This window comes from Alligator mississippiensis, chromosome 11, assembly GCF_030867095.1.
Source record: "Alligator mississippiensis isolate rAllMis1 chromosome 11, rAllMis1, whole genome shotgun sequence".
Lineage (NCBI taxonomy): Eukaryota > Metazoa > Chordata > Crocodylia > Alligatoridae > Alligator > Alligator mississippiensis.
The window spans coordinates 7352337-7365533 of NC_081834.1; the positions used below are offsets into that span (position 1 = coordinate 7352337).

The following is a 13197-nucleotide window of genomic DNA, read 5'->3' on the forward strand; positions in this document are numbered from 1 at the left end:
CTGATAAACTTGTAGGTGGCCATCAGATCACCCCTGAGCCTGCGCTTTTCCAGGCTAAAGAGCCCCAGGGCTCTCAGCCTGTCATCGTAGGGTCTGCTTCCCTGACCTCTGATTGATCCAAAAAATCTTTATCAGTGCACCCCTAGAAGTAAGGACTTACTGTAACTTTACAAGACACTCAAGGGACTCTCAATGAAGTCCCTGCACTGTTACTGGGCCCTCAGCTTTCATTGCTCCAGCTATACAGGCAATTAAAAAAGAAAGCAAGACTATCTAAAATGTGAAAATGACCAACCAGAGCCTTGATATTCATTTCCTTTTCTTTCAGTAAGGTTGCACACTACTTCCTGTAGTAGGTACACACTGCCTGAGGGCTATCTAAGGGCAAGAATGCAATTCAAAACTAACTCCAAAGATACAGGTAACTGCACATGTTCTCATAAATAAGCTGACAGGCTGTGATGTAGATGATTACAGTCAAGTAGGTGGCAAATTGGCTTAGGGGTCGCATCCAGAGTGGTGGTGGATGGGTCAATATCGACCTGGAAAGATGTGGGCAATAGAGTCCCACAAGGCTCGGTTCTTTGACCAGTGCTATTCAATGTCTTCATCAGTGACTTTGATGAGGGTGTGGAGAGTACTTTGTCCAAATTGGCAGATGATACCAAATTATGGGGCAAAGTTAACACACCAGAAGGTAGGGAATGGATCCCGGTGGATCTGGACAGGTTGGATAAATGGGCAGAATGAAACAGGATGCAGTTCAACAAAGACAAGTACTGCGTACTGTACCTGGGCAAAAAGAACCACCAACAAACTTACAGGCTGGGGGATGACCTTCTCAGTAGCACAGCAGCAGAAAGGGATCTTGGAGTCATAGTTGTTGACTCCAAGATAAACATGAGTCATCAATGTGACGAAGCGATCAGTAAAGCTAACTGCACTTCATCATGCATCAGCAGATGCATGACGAACAGAGCCAGGGAGGTGATACTTCCCCTCTATGCAGCACAGGTCAAGCCGCAGTTGGAGTACTGTGTCCAGTTTTGGGCGCTGCGCTTCAAGAGGGATGTAGAGAATCTTGAGAGGGTCCAGAGGAGGGCACTCGTATGGTCAGAGGCCTGCAGGCAAAGCCCCTATGAGGAGAGACTGAGGGACCTAGATCTCTTCAGCCTTCGCAAGAGAAGGCTGAGAAGTGATCTTTTGGCTGCCTATAAATTCATCAGGGGAGGGCAGCAGGGAATTTACTAAAGCACCCCCTGGAGTAACTAGGAATAACAAACTGATGAAGAGCAGATTTAGGTTGGACATTAGAAAGAACTTCTTCACAGTAAGGGTTGCCAGAATCTGCAATGGGCTTCCAAGGGAGGTGGTGCTCTCCCCTACCCTGGGGGTCTTCAAGAGGAGGCTGGACAAGCACCTGGCTGGGGTCAGATGACCCCAGCGCCCTTTGCTGCCCAGGGCAAGGGGTGGGACTCGATTTGCTGAGGTCCCTTCCAACCCTGACATCTATGAATCTACACACAGCTCCAATGACCCTAAACACAGGCCAGACTTGAAAGTTACACACGTGGATGTCAGCTTAGTACATGAAGTCTAGTTACCCACCAACAATTTCCAAGTTGACTTATACTATCTTCTAACTGGACAACATTTAAACTTCTGTAAAAAAAACAACTAGATGCTTTCCCTCTCACTTGTAAACCATCTTCTCAGATTCTGCGTACGATATAGTCTCCATTCTAGCACAGGGTATGAAGGAAACTTCTTGAGCTCAAGAATTTAAATACTGCTTAAAAGAAACTAGCTTACTGTGCATAACATGGAGAAAATCTAAGGTGCCCTAATAGATGTTTTCAGTTAAAAAGGTGCTGATAAGATAAGTTTCCTCAGAGCAAACTTATAAGAGCCAAAAGTTAAGAAAACCAAGTAAGGCAAGGCATTGAGAAAGAATTTGAGGCAAAATTAGCTCATAGTATATAAGTTCTCATGAAAATGGGGGAAGGAGTGTTCAAAAGGATGGGCAAGTGACCAAACTAAAGCACGTTAACCAGAGCAGAGATTTACTGAAACAGCTGCTGCACAGTGACTGTTCAGGCACTCTGTGCTCACAATTACTCCATAGTAAGTAAAGCTGAGCCTGGACAGTTCAGCCCTGCTGCATAAGGCCCCCACCTGCTTACTGACTTGCTTTTATTTGAGTGAAGAGCTCTTTACGTCCTTCTGGAAAAGCAGCAGAATGAGGAATGTTTGGAAAGCACGGCCAGGAGCATATGAAGACAGGTTTTCAGGTAATTCAGAGACTGTTGGGAAGTGTGGCTATTAACATATTAAGCATCAGAGTTTGGCAGGCTTTTCCTATGTTAAAATGTTCCATGCTGCACCATCTACATTTGAAAAAAAATAAAAGAACTGCAGGTGCACAGTGGGGCTGCCTTGAAATGAAACAATGCACTGATTTTAAGGCATTAATTTTATAATTGGTTTTTGAAGCTTTTTCTCCCACTTCCTTGCTAATGTCTCTGCCACATGCCCCTCTCTCTCATCTATCATTCCTGTTTTGAATACTTTCTGGGGCATTTGGTTATTTTTATAGTATGGGTACATTATCTGTCATGACCTGGCAAAAAGGGCATTGCAAAAATAGCAGCTGTTTACTCAACAGTCCTTGGCCTGGACTGTAGTTTGAATCAAACCTGATTAATCTGGTGAAAAAAATGGCCTTATGCAACATTTCCTGAGATTACTTGGGGGTATTTTCACTGATTCCAATAAGTTTTGGTTTAGATCCAAGTTTAACTCCAGTTATCATAGATTCATAGATGTAGGGTCGAAAGGGACCTAAGTAGATCTTCAAGTCCGACCCCCTGCCCCGGGCAGGAGAGAATACTAGGCTCATATGACCCCAGCTAGGTAATTATCAAGCCTCCTCTTAAAGACCTCTCCCAAGGTAGGAGCCAGCACCACTTCCCTTGGAAGTTGGTTCCACTTTCAAACAAACTCATCCTCAAGAGCAAGCTAGGTTTTGCTCAGGATCACACCATTAGCAGTACTGCTAAATACAATTCCAGCTCTAGCACCAAATTCTTCCCTCAGGTCCACAGGTACAAAACAGTGGAAAGAGTAGCAGAACCTAGATTACTCATATGCACCCAAACAGCTTGGCTCTCTGATTCTAGCTGGAGTTTGGAAGTTATAAAAGGAAAAAAAAATACTCAAGTTAAGAATCTCAGTTATAATAATCAATAATACAATGCATCGCTATTTCTTATTGTATGCATCTATTTTTTGCATGGGAATGTCAGACAGTATCCCAAGATAAGTGAATATTAAACGCACCATGCTAACATGACCAAAACAGACAGGCTGACTTAACAGAATGTGTGAAAGAAGGAAAGAGAAGAAAAGGGGATTTCTCATTAAATGGTCAGTTGTGAATTTTTTAAGTATCTTTGAAGGCAGCTGGATAAGAAAAAGAAAAGATCTTTCAGTCTCAGCTGGTGGGAATTCTTGTAACACAGTGTTATAAAAAGTTGGCAGTGGCCCCAAATGCTGCTTGCAGCTAGCAAGTTTTATTCAGATTAGCTAGTATACAAGTGCTAAAACACACAGAGTAGAAAGAAAAATTAAAGCATCAGCAGCTTCTTTTATCACTTGTGAAGACTTTGTAAACACGCTTTCTTTCTGTTTCACCCCCCGCTGCCAGCATAGAAGTGCATATTATGCAACATTACAGTAAAATATTTTGAGGTTTCAGGACTGCTCTATACACATACCAGCTTTGAAGTTAAAATGAAAATGGTTTCAAAGCTCTTCTAAAGTCTTTGTTTAGGGCATCAATCTTTGGAAAGGAGAGAGGGACTAATGGAAGCCTTGAGCCATTTGGCACTTAATATTTAATGTTTGAAACTATAATCAATCTCGCTTAGAACATAATATGTGGCTGGATTGCTACATGTTGGTTTTTTCCATGCAAGTAGAAGTAACAGAAATGGTACATAAGAGGTACCTGGAAATTCTCAGCTGCCATGATTTGCGTAGCACCATGCAAATAGAAGGCAAAAACAACTTAATTGATTTTGGAAACAGCATGGATTAATTCAATCCTTTCCCGAAATATTACCTTACAGGAAGCTGTCACTTTTTGATGTGTGTTCCACTCTTCATTGTCTTCATTACACAATCTTGTGTGCCCATACAACATGTCAAACAGTCTGCTACTCCTTAAAAAGAATAATGTATTCTTGTTAGATATAGAGACAGATTAAAAAAAAAAAAGTCTGCCTGTTCTTGCACTGCACCTGGTTTATAATCTCACATTTTAATGTCACTATGCTAGAGGAGGCCTAAAAGTTTAATTTGATCCACTATCAGCCAGCATGTTTGTGCTGGCAAAGAATGGACGGGGAGAAGTCTACAGAGAAAAATACAGAAAGCAGAGATGCTTCTGTCCTCTAAAATGAACCTGGATGAACTGGGTTGAGTTTTTCCCTCAAGCACTACATATATTTGTTCCCGTTCCATGGCTGGGGTGGATAGAAGCCCACCCTAAAGGCCAGAGTAGGCTCTACTGCCTGCATATCAAATGCTACCCCTGAAGCTAGGGTCTAGAAAACTCCTGAGAATCAATGTGGCCCTTTTCTGCTCCATATTACTAAGGAATGAAATTTGTAAATGCTTACTCCCTGAAGGTCCTTTCATAGCAACGGATACAGTGAGCTCTAGCCCAAAAAAGCTTTATGCATTAAACAAGCATTACACACACAGTATATTTATTATACTCTGTAGTTAGTCTACAAGGTGCAAATCTACATAGCCTTCTGATATAAGGATCAACATTCTTCCCCGATACAAAATCCATATCTTCATTCCCCCATCCATCAGATTCATTTTCTCTTACCCAAAAGCCTCATGAGCATATAATTTAATAGAGTACAGCATACACATGGTGTATCCATGCTTGCCTTGACCAGAACCTTTGCAACATACTAATCACTGGTATCATGCAACCAAACTAAGACTTTACCCTTTCAACCTTTCCTGCAATGATTATTTTTAAAGTAAAAAATAAATAAATAAATAAATAAAAATAATAACAAAATAAATAAATCAAGAAACTCACAGTGGAAATGCTATAGGCTCCACTTGTTCACACAAAGGGCATTCACCTGACAATCTTCACTGAGCATGGATCTTTCTTCTAATTTTGTTACCGAGTACCTCCCTTTCAAGCCATCACCAGCATCTTCCAGCATTGTTTACTAGCTCTTCCCTTATGTCCTATCACCTAACCTTGCCATGCTTTCTAGTTCTTCAGCACTGATGGCTTCTTACCTCTTCCACTGAAACGGGTAGAAGAAAGAGGGTGTTGATGGCATCTCTTACCAGAACGTCCTCTTCCCACTTTCAGTTTTGTCATCTTCCTTGCTGAAGAAGGTATTTGAACCCCCCCTCCCAGTCCCAGCTGCCGTTCACCACTTTTAACTCACTCAAGCCATCTCATCTACCTCTTTTCATTTTTTGATTTACAAAGCATCTCTGCAATTTCTTTTAAGGAAATATTTGACCAATGGTCACTTCACTTCACCCTCCTTTCCCATCCTGCAACTTTCTCTCCTCTTCCCCACTGTTCTATCACAGATTTAAGAGCTTATCTACTCTCCTTCAATCCTCCCCCGTTGCCCCAATAACTCCATCTCTTCTCTCAGTCTCCTCAGTTACTTATCACTTGTGTGGCTCGGAGAAAAATAATCTATGAAGGGAGAAAGTAAGAAGATGTAAAAGAAATGGGAATTCCTTAAACACTAACGTTTAAATATTAATCTCTCTAGGCTACTTGGAGGAATTTGAAATGAGAAACATGGCATGCTAGTGTGGACAGCGAGCAGCTATACTGCTTCTAGTCCCCAAGGTAGTCCATTTAGAACCAGCTCGACGGTCCCCACACAATATTACATGCATGCCAATGTAGATGTACCTTCACTCTTCTCTTTTTCCCTTCATGAATAACTTTTGTCATTTCAAAAGTCTTCACCTGCCTCTTCAAGTACTGCCCATCTCCCTTCTCTTTCCAAGATCACTGAGCATGCCATTTACAATTACTGTCTCAGTTCCTCTCTTCCAGTTCCATTCGAGACCTTCCCCAAACTACCTTGTGTTCTTTGCAGTGTACCAAAACCATTCTTATCCATCTCTAAAGGCCTTCTCCCCTCCAAAACTCAGTTAGCCCTCCACCCTTGTCCTCCTTGATCCACTATCTGCCTTTGACAAGACTGACTGTGCTCTTCTTAAAATGTTGTTCTGTTTTCATGACTTGGTCCTCTCAATTTTCTTCTGGCCTCTCTAACTGTTTGTTCTTCAGAAGTTCTTCCTCGTCTCTTCCTTCCCCACCCCATCAATTTCTGTCATGTCTGCGGGATACTAGCCTGGGCTCCCTTCCCACTTTACTTTTGGGGAAAGAAGTAGTCTTATTTGTAAACACGAACAGAATCACTGATTTTATGCAGAAGATTATTGGATCTGCCACTTACTCCTGACCTGTCCCCATCCAAATGAGATTCAACCTAATTTATCCAGCATCCCCTCATAGATGTCTGTCTTCCTTGCTGATAGAAGGAATATTCTCACATCAGTTCCAATATGGCTAAAAAAAAACAGTCCAATTCCCTACATGGCCTGCAACACTTCTTTGATTTACCAATGTGAATAATATTTACACCACTGACCAAAGCATCTTCTTTGCTTCAGTCCTCATACCCTGACATCCAGACATATCTACATGATGCAGATTCTTTCTGCATAACATTTCTATGAGGCAGTATTTCCTATTTATCCACAGAGCTAAACTCTCATCATCCCACATCCTGATTACTACAGCATATTCGTCTCCAGCTTGACAAATGTATTAGTTCCCTATGCGAAAAGCTGCCAGAAAAATCATTTTATAGCCCATTTTTTCTTATATAACCTTCTTTGTAGCCCTCCATAGCCTCTGACTTCCCTAACCTACCTACTCACATTCATTTTTAAAGCCTTTAACAGCCTCCCCATTCACTATCAGAGCATCAACTTCTGCCTCAGATCAGTTCAAGATGGTAGCCTCTATTGCCTACTTTAAGCACCTCTAGATTTTCCCCAGCTTGCTCCACACACTTGAGAGGAACTCCCTATAAATATCTGCAACTAGAGCAGTGCTCTCTTTGAAAAGTCACATTTTCGATGATGCCTGTAAAAAAAGCCCTGACAATGACCGGTGTGCTTAAGGCACTGCCTACCATGCTGACCAATATTTTCATTGTTTCCTTGTACTCCATCTGCTTTCATCCATCCGTTGTCCTTCTCTTCTACTTAAGACTGTAAACTCCTTGGGATAGAACCAGTGTTTTTTGTTCTGTTTGTACAGTGCGCAGCACAATGGGGTGCTGTTCAGTGACTGGGCCTCCTAGGCACTATGGTAATTCACATAAATAATGAAAGCCTGCATTGGTTCACTATATTGAAGATCATATTAAAAATAACTATGACCTGTCTCGTGCTATTGAACCATGCTAATCAAAGAAAAAGTTACAAGAAGAAACATCCATTAGTCAGCAAAAAGTTTAACACAACAAGATAATTTGCCTTCTTTACTTCCTAAAGGTAGCTAAGGGAACATGCACCTAAACCATTTGCTATATTTTTGCATTTCATGATGAGAGACACCAGCAAGATGATCATAGACCTGTACAAAATTACACTGCCATGACCTAATTTGATCACATTACTAGACTTGTTTTTGCATAAATGATCAGTCATTAGTTCACTTTTATTTTTGCATGATTTTCACTTAAAAACCCACACATTTTTTATTAGCTGATGCAAATTAGAACCGCACTGACTTCACAGACTAGAGACAAAGTAACAGCTTGCTCCACTAAAAAAGTAACAAGCTCCTTCCTTCCCCCACTCCCCTCAAAGGAATATAAGCTGCATATGGCAAAATAATGATCTGTAACTTTAATGAAGAGTTCTGTCACTGAATATGATAACTTAAGTTCACCTACTAGAAAGGATTTTAAAAAGTTGATTAAGATACAGTACGGAGACTAGCAGATTATACCAGAAATAGAACAGTAACCTAAATGTAGCATGCTTGACTTGATTATCCACCAACGTGTGGCTCATATGGTCAATGTGATCTGACAATTTTCTACACAAAGGTGTTTCTTCATTAAATAAGGAATAAACCTAAATACAATTTTTGTGTTTTCCTCTTAAAGGAAGGTAAAGGTTGATGCTGGAAGTAAGGTCAAATAGCAATGGTTTAGTAATAAAGAGCATCTGAAGCAGTAGATGACCTAACAGGTAGCACTCATCTCTGGGACACGCTGTCTTGTTCATGACATGTAGTAGAGCACTTCTTGGCATTTAATTGCCAACAACAAGAAGGAAGTCATATTGTTGTATGTGACACCAAGTACATCTGCATGCCATATTAAACTGAGGTAGTTAAATATCCCACAACCCTTTAAAAAGAAAAAAACCAGAAAATAGTGGCAGGTGTGTCCAACAGTCTCTTCTCAGGACCCATTTTTATCATTACCGGAAGTGAGCCAGCAAATGTCAGCCACTTACAATGGCCATAATAACAGGCCCCATTTTCAGAGGTGCAAAGAAGGAGGAGATGACAACACATTATAATCCTACTTGCACCTTATGGCAGTTAATCTGTGCTATGATCCAGTTGGATCACAAGCTTGGTGACAGTCAAGTACTTGGAAAGGAGATGTTTCTTGGTGATCTATTTGCATAGTTCCCAAGGAACAGTGAAAAAAATCCATCAAGATGTGATTAGGAGCACTTCACTGCTGTCTTTCAAAGTAAGGACAAGGAAAAACCCTAGATCCTCACAGGAGGTTACTAAACATCTCATAATACTTTTCATAAGAAACAGAACTACTGCCATCCCACAGCCCTGAAAAATTCCAGCTCCTTTAATTACTTTCTGCTTGTTTAAATTTCCCCAGCAATTTTAATTGGCTATGGTGTTCTTCATTTCCTCACCTTAAACTGCGGCAGAGTGTTGCTACACAGTCTTGAACAGCTGTTGTGCTATTCCCCTCTACAGGTATCTGCATTTCAATGGCAAGTTCAGCAAAACCTATGTATTTATCTAGATCTCAAAAGTGGCATAAGGATTAATTTATGGAGGAATTAGTAAATTATACCCTCATACTGGGGAAGAGCTGGAGGAAACTCCCCTTTTGCTAACTTCCCTCATAGCTCCTGAGGGAAGTCATCAGCACTGATGGGAAGTCCATTAGTAGAAACACTAAGGGAAGTCATACACTATAAACTCTTCCCAGACAGTTAGTTTGGGACTGCACTGGGCCCTTCCAGTTCATTTGGTGCAAGGGACGTCATAGCAGCTTTCTGAAGCTGCACACTCATCCCTCAGGCCTGCCATGAGAGTCTGTAGGGTGAACCTGGCTTGCAGAGGGAACATCTGCACTATAGCAGCAACATAACCCTGTCAGACTGTTCCTAAGCACTCCCTACCCATCTGCTCCTGCCTGTATCTGTCAAACTGCTTCAGGCAGACCCCCACTGACCATTTTCAAGTATGCCACAAATCAAGGTGCTGGGGACATCCAGTGGAGATGATCCTCAAGTGGTTTCACGAATACACTTCTGGATTTGGAGTGTGCAACTGGGAGCAGATGGGTGGGGTATGCTTGAGAACTGCCTGGCCTGCACACACCGGTACCCTGGGGTAGACATACCCTAAAACTCCTTAAGATCCTTAGACAAAAGGTGCCAAGGGCCACGCTCTCTTCTATGTTACAGTGATGCAATTCTTATTTAACAGAAGTATTATGTTGGCCAAATAAGGTTACATAGATTATTTTGAGCTACTACTTAAACAAGGAAAATTCTTGGTATGGAAATTGTGCGTGAGTATGACTATCTCAAAGAGTTCACAATCAAATTGAAGTTTCTTGTCATTTCCAGTGGAACCAACATGACTGTATCACTTACTATCATTGAACTATCTGAACAATGACATTAAGAGAAGAAAGCAGAGAAGAACTGGATGCTTCAAGCCAAATTACAATATTCTCTCTTAGCTGATGAGGCCGAATAACAATAAGCTATATTCATATAATTGGTTCCATCTAAATATATCAAGTAATGTTTTTCTGTTTGTTCTTGCTCTTATTTTAGAGTATCCCGAGTGGAAACAGTATAACAGGTGACTTTATGTATCAAAGCAGTTTTTCACTTTGATAATGCCATTCTGCAAGCTAATACCATGGTCTCTACAACAGAAGATGCAATCTCTCAGTCAGGAAGTTTTCTTAAAAGGTTTACAGTCCATCAGAAGCAAAAGATGCTTTTCTATAGCTTCAAAGCAAACAGAAAAAACCCAGGTCAAAGTACAAATAACTCTGTAAAACTGGAAGTCCCTTCTGTCTAGGAAAGATCTATACTTGTAATGTACTGCACTCCCTCCAGAGTGCAGCACTAAGCCTTCACTTCACTTGCATGGGATTTAAAGCAAGTCTTTTAAATGACTCTTGCCCTGATTTGGAACTGAAGAGGTACATTTATTTTAGGGTTTTGACTAGTGTAGCCATATCCATACAACAATCCCTCATGCAGACGGGCCCGCAGGCACAGTGAATACATCCAGCCACCATTTTCCACGGCAGTAAATGTACTATTTTAATAGTACACTATAAACAATGACGACGTGCCTATGCTGCTTCACTGTACTTTTACAAATTTGTTTTCTAAATGTAAGTGGGGAGTTCTCTCTTTAGCTATTGAAATATAACTACTACCTTTGACCATACACTAAGAAATCCATCTGCACTAGGAAAACGGCCAATTGCTGACCAAGGTTGTTACCAACAAGTGCTGCCTAGCTCCTCCTCTGCAGAGAGGACTCAAAACAATTCTGGCACAGCCTTCATTAGTAACTAAGTCTTGTTAGTACTATTTTAGAACACGGATGACAAAGTACATTTTCGAGAATTGCAAAAAAGTCTGGACTCATCTACCTTGTCAACCACAGCTCTTGAAGTGGGTTCAATTACACTGACATTGTCACAAATAAGAACTCCATCCTAAGAGAGCCACAACACGCGAGATTCTTTCCACCTGTCGTCTTCAAATTTTCAAAGGTACCTGGTCTGGGCTTGAAGACTGATCAACATCATCTTATTCCCTCCCTCATCTTTCATGATAAACTTGCTTCTTTACCCAGTCCTCTCTTTCCCACTCTTTAAGACACATTTTCCCATTTCAGGAAGCCAAAAAAAAAAAAAACTTAGCCATGCCCCAAGAGTAGCAGCATTTACTTAAAAGTCATGAATTCTCAAGAAACACACTGCTGACTAAAGCAACTACACAATCTAATTGCTATAACACACCCTTTCCCTACTCTTCCCCTAACCTTTATAGCTGTCCAGTCATCAAATCACAACACAACTTCTTTATTTACATTAGAAGTAAATTGAGGCAGGGGATGTCGCTCTTTGTCCGTGAAGTCCCACATACTATTAACGCACTGTAGAAACTAACTGACCAACCAACAACGGGAATACTTCATATGCGAGATGGCTCTACTGTAACCAGGTCTATGTTGGGATGCCTTACGCCATCGGAACGAATGCAAATGATGATGACGACATGCGTTTAAGCAGATACTATTTCTGGTAGGTCAAAATTTGAACCTAGCTCCTTCCCGCAGATTAAAGCAATCTTCCCTATTCCCACTGCCATCCTCTATTTTACCTAAATTTGTGATTTGTTGGCAACACAATATTTTTGCATTTTGCGTAAAAATAGGTAGTCTCGCGTTGTGACGAACAAGCAATATTCGATCCTTCGGTGATAAAATCTGCATGGGCTAACACACAGACGTTCGCATTTCTAAACAGACCGTTCATTAACCGTTATTCAGTTTTCACAAGCGAGTCGCAACACCCTGTGCGCATGCAAATTTGGCATAAATAAAAAATTAGAGACAGCTATAAATAAACGAATGCAGCTACTCTGGCCTAGTCCAGCTATGGCTTTGGGAATCGCTGCCATTATCATGGACAAAGTCTTTGGCGCATGTGCGCGGGAATCGAGCAAAGGAACGTGATTTCTCAATTTTTACTTCGGATATGGAGAGGCACTGAATAACCAGTAGCACATCATTTATGAAATCCCTAAAGGGGGAGGCCACAAAAAGGCCTGGACGCTGCAGACCACGAGGAATAACCTGTGGGGCGTTACACGCGAAGCGCAGAGCGAGGCGGAGAGGGAGGGGAGCAAGTGCATTTCCCCCCAGCTGCTTTGGAAGTCGTCGACCTTTCCGAGCCGAACAGCGGACCGTTTTTGGAGCACGAAGAAACGCTAACATCACCGAGTCAAACCTGACGCGAACGGCGTCCGACCCCGGCCGGTCGGGCTCCTGCGCCGCTGCGTACGCAAAGCGGACCATCACCTTAGCAGCGAGCGCAGCTCCTGGGTCTCCCATCCCCTTCGGGCTCCCGGGCTCCTCCGCCGAGGCAGCTCGCACCTGCAGAGAAAGGGCAGCGCTGAGAGCTCGGCGGCGGGCGTTCGGGGGAAGGAAAGCTCGGAGACACCTCGGGGTGGGGGGGGGGCATGAGACGAGGCAGGGGAAGGCACCAGCCTCTCCTTGGACAGGGGGAAGGAGAGGGCAGCCGTAGCAGGGCAAGGGGGATGCTCACAGATGCTGACGGAGGGAGGGAGGGTGGGGGGGTCCTTCATGATCCCCCTCAATGGAGGCATAACAGGACAGGGGCTCAAGGGAGAGAAGGAAGCAGCACCATGGGGGGGGGGAGGGGGCAGCACCATGGGGGGGGGAGGGGGCGCAGACCGGAGTGGGGGAGGGGTAAGGGGGGGGCGTCTCCCTCACAGCCCGGGGGGGGGGCGGGCCGAACGGCCGTTACCTGCGATGCGGTGAGGCGGCGCCGGCCCCGACGGCTCCCCCCCCGGGCAGCGCGCAGGGCCGGGGGGAGCCGCAGACCCAGCCGTTGCGGGGGGGGTTGTGGGGACACTTTGCACTGAGCCTCCCCCCCCCGCCCCTCACTCCGGGGTCACCGGGCCGGGACTGACCCCCGCGACAGCCAATGGGGAGCCGCCGCTGGGGCCCCGCCCCTCGCCGTCAGGGCTCGCGGCGCCGGGTTGGCTGGCGGCGGC

At 43.3% G+C, this 13197-nt stretch overlaps 1 protein-coding gene across 2 annotated transcripts in view; it reads right to left on the reverse strand.

The window, feature by feature from the left end:
* Positions 1-13109, reverse strand: part of ASB7 (ankyrin repeat and SOCS box containing 7) — a 100767-nt gene extending 87658 nt beyond the window's left edge. Inside the window, exons 1-3 of one of the 2 annotated variants that reach the window (XM_059714559.1) lie at positions 12948-13109; positions 12479-12553; positions 4124-4223 (exon numbers count right to left, since the gene is read on the reverse strand). The gene's annotated coding sequence lies outside the window, so the exon portion shown is untranslated. The remainder of the gene's footprint in view (positions 1-4123; positions 4224-12478; positions 12554-12947) is intronic. The other variant, XM_006262495.4, reaches the window with a different exon arrangement.
* Positions 13110-13197: the final 88 nt, after the last annotated feature.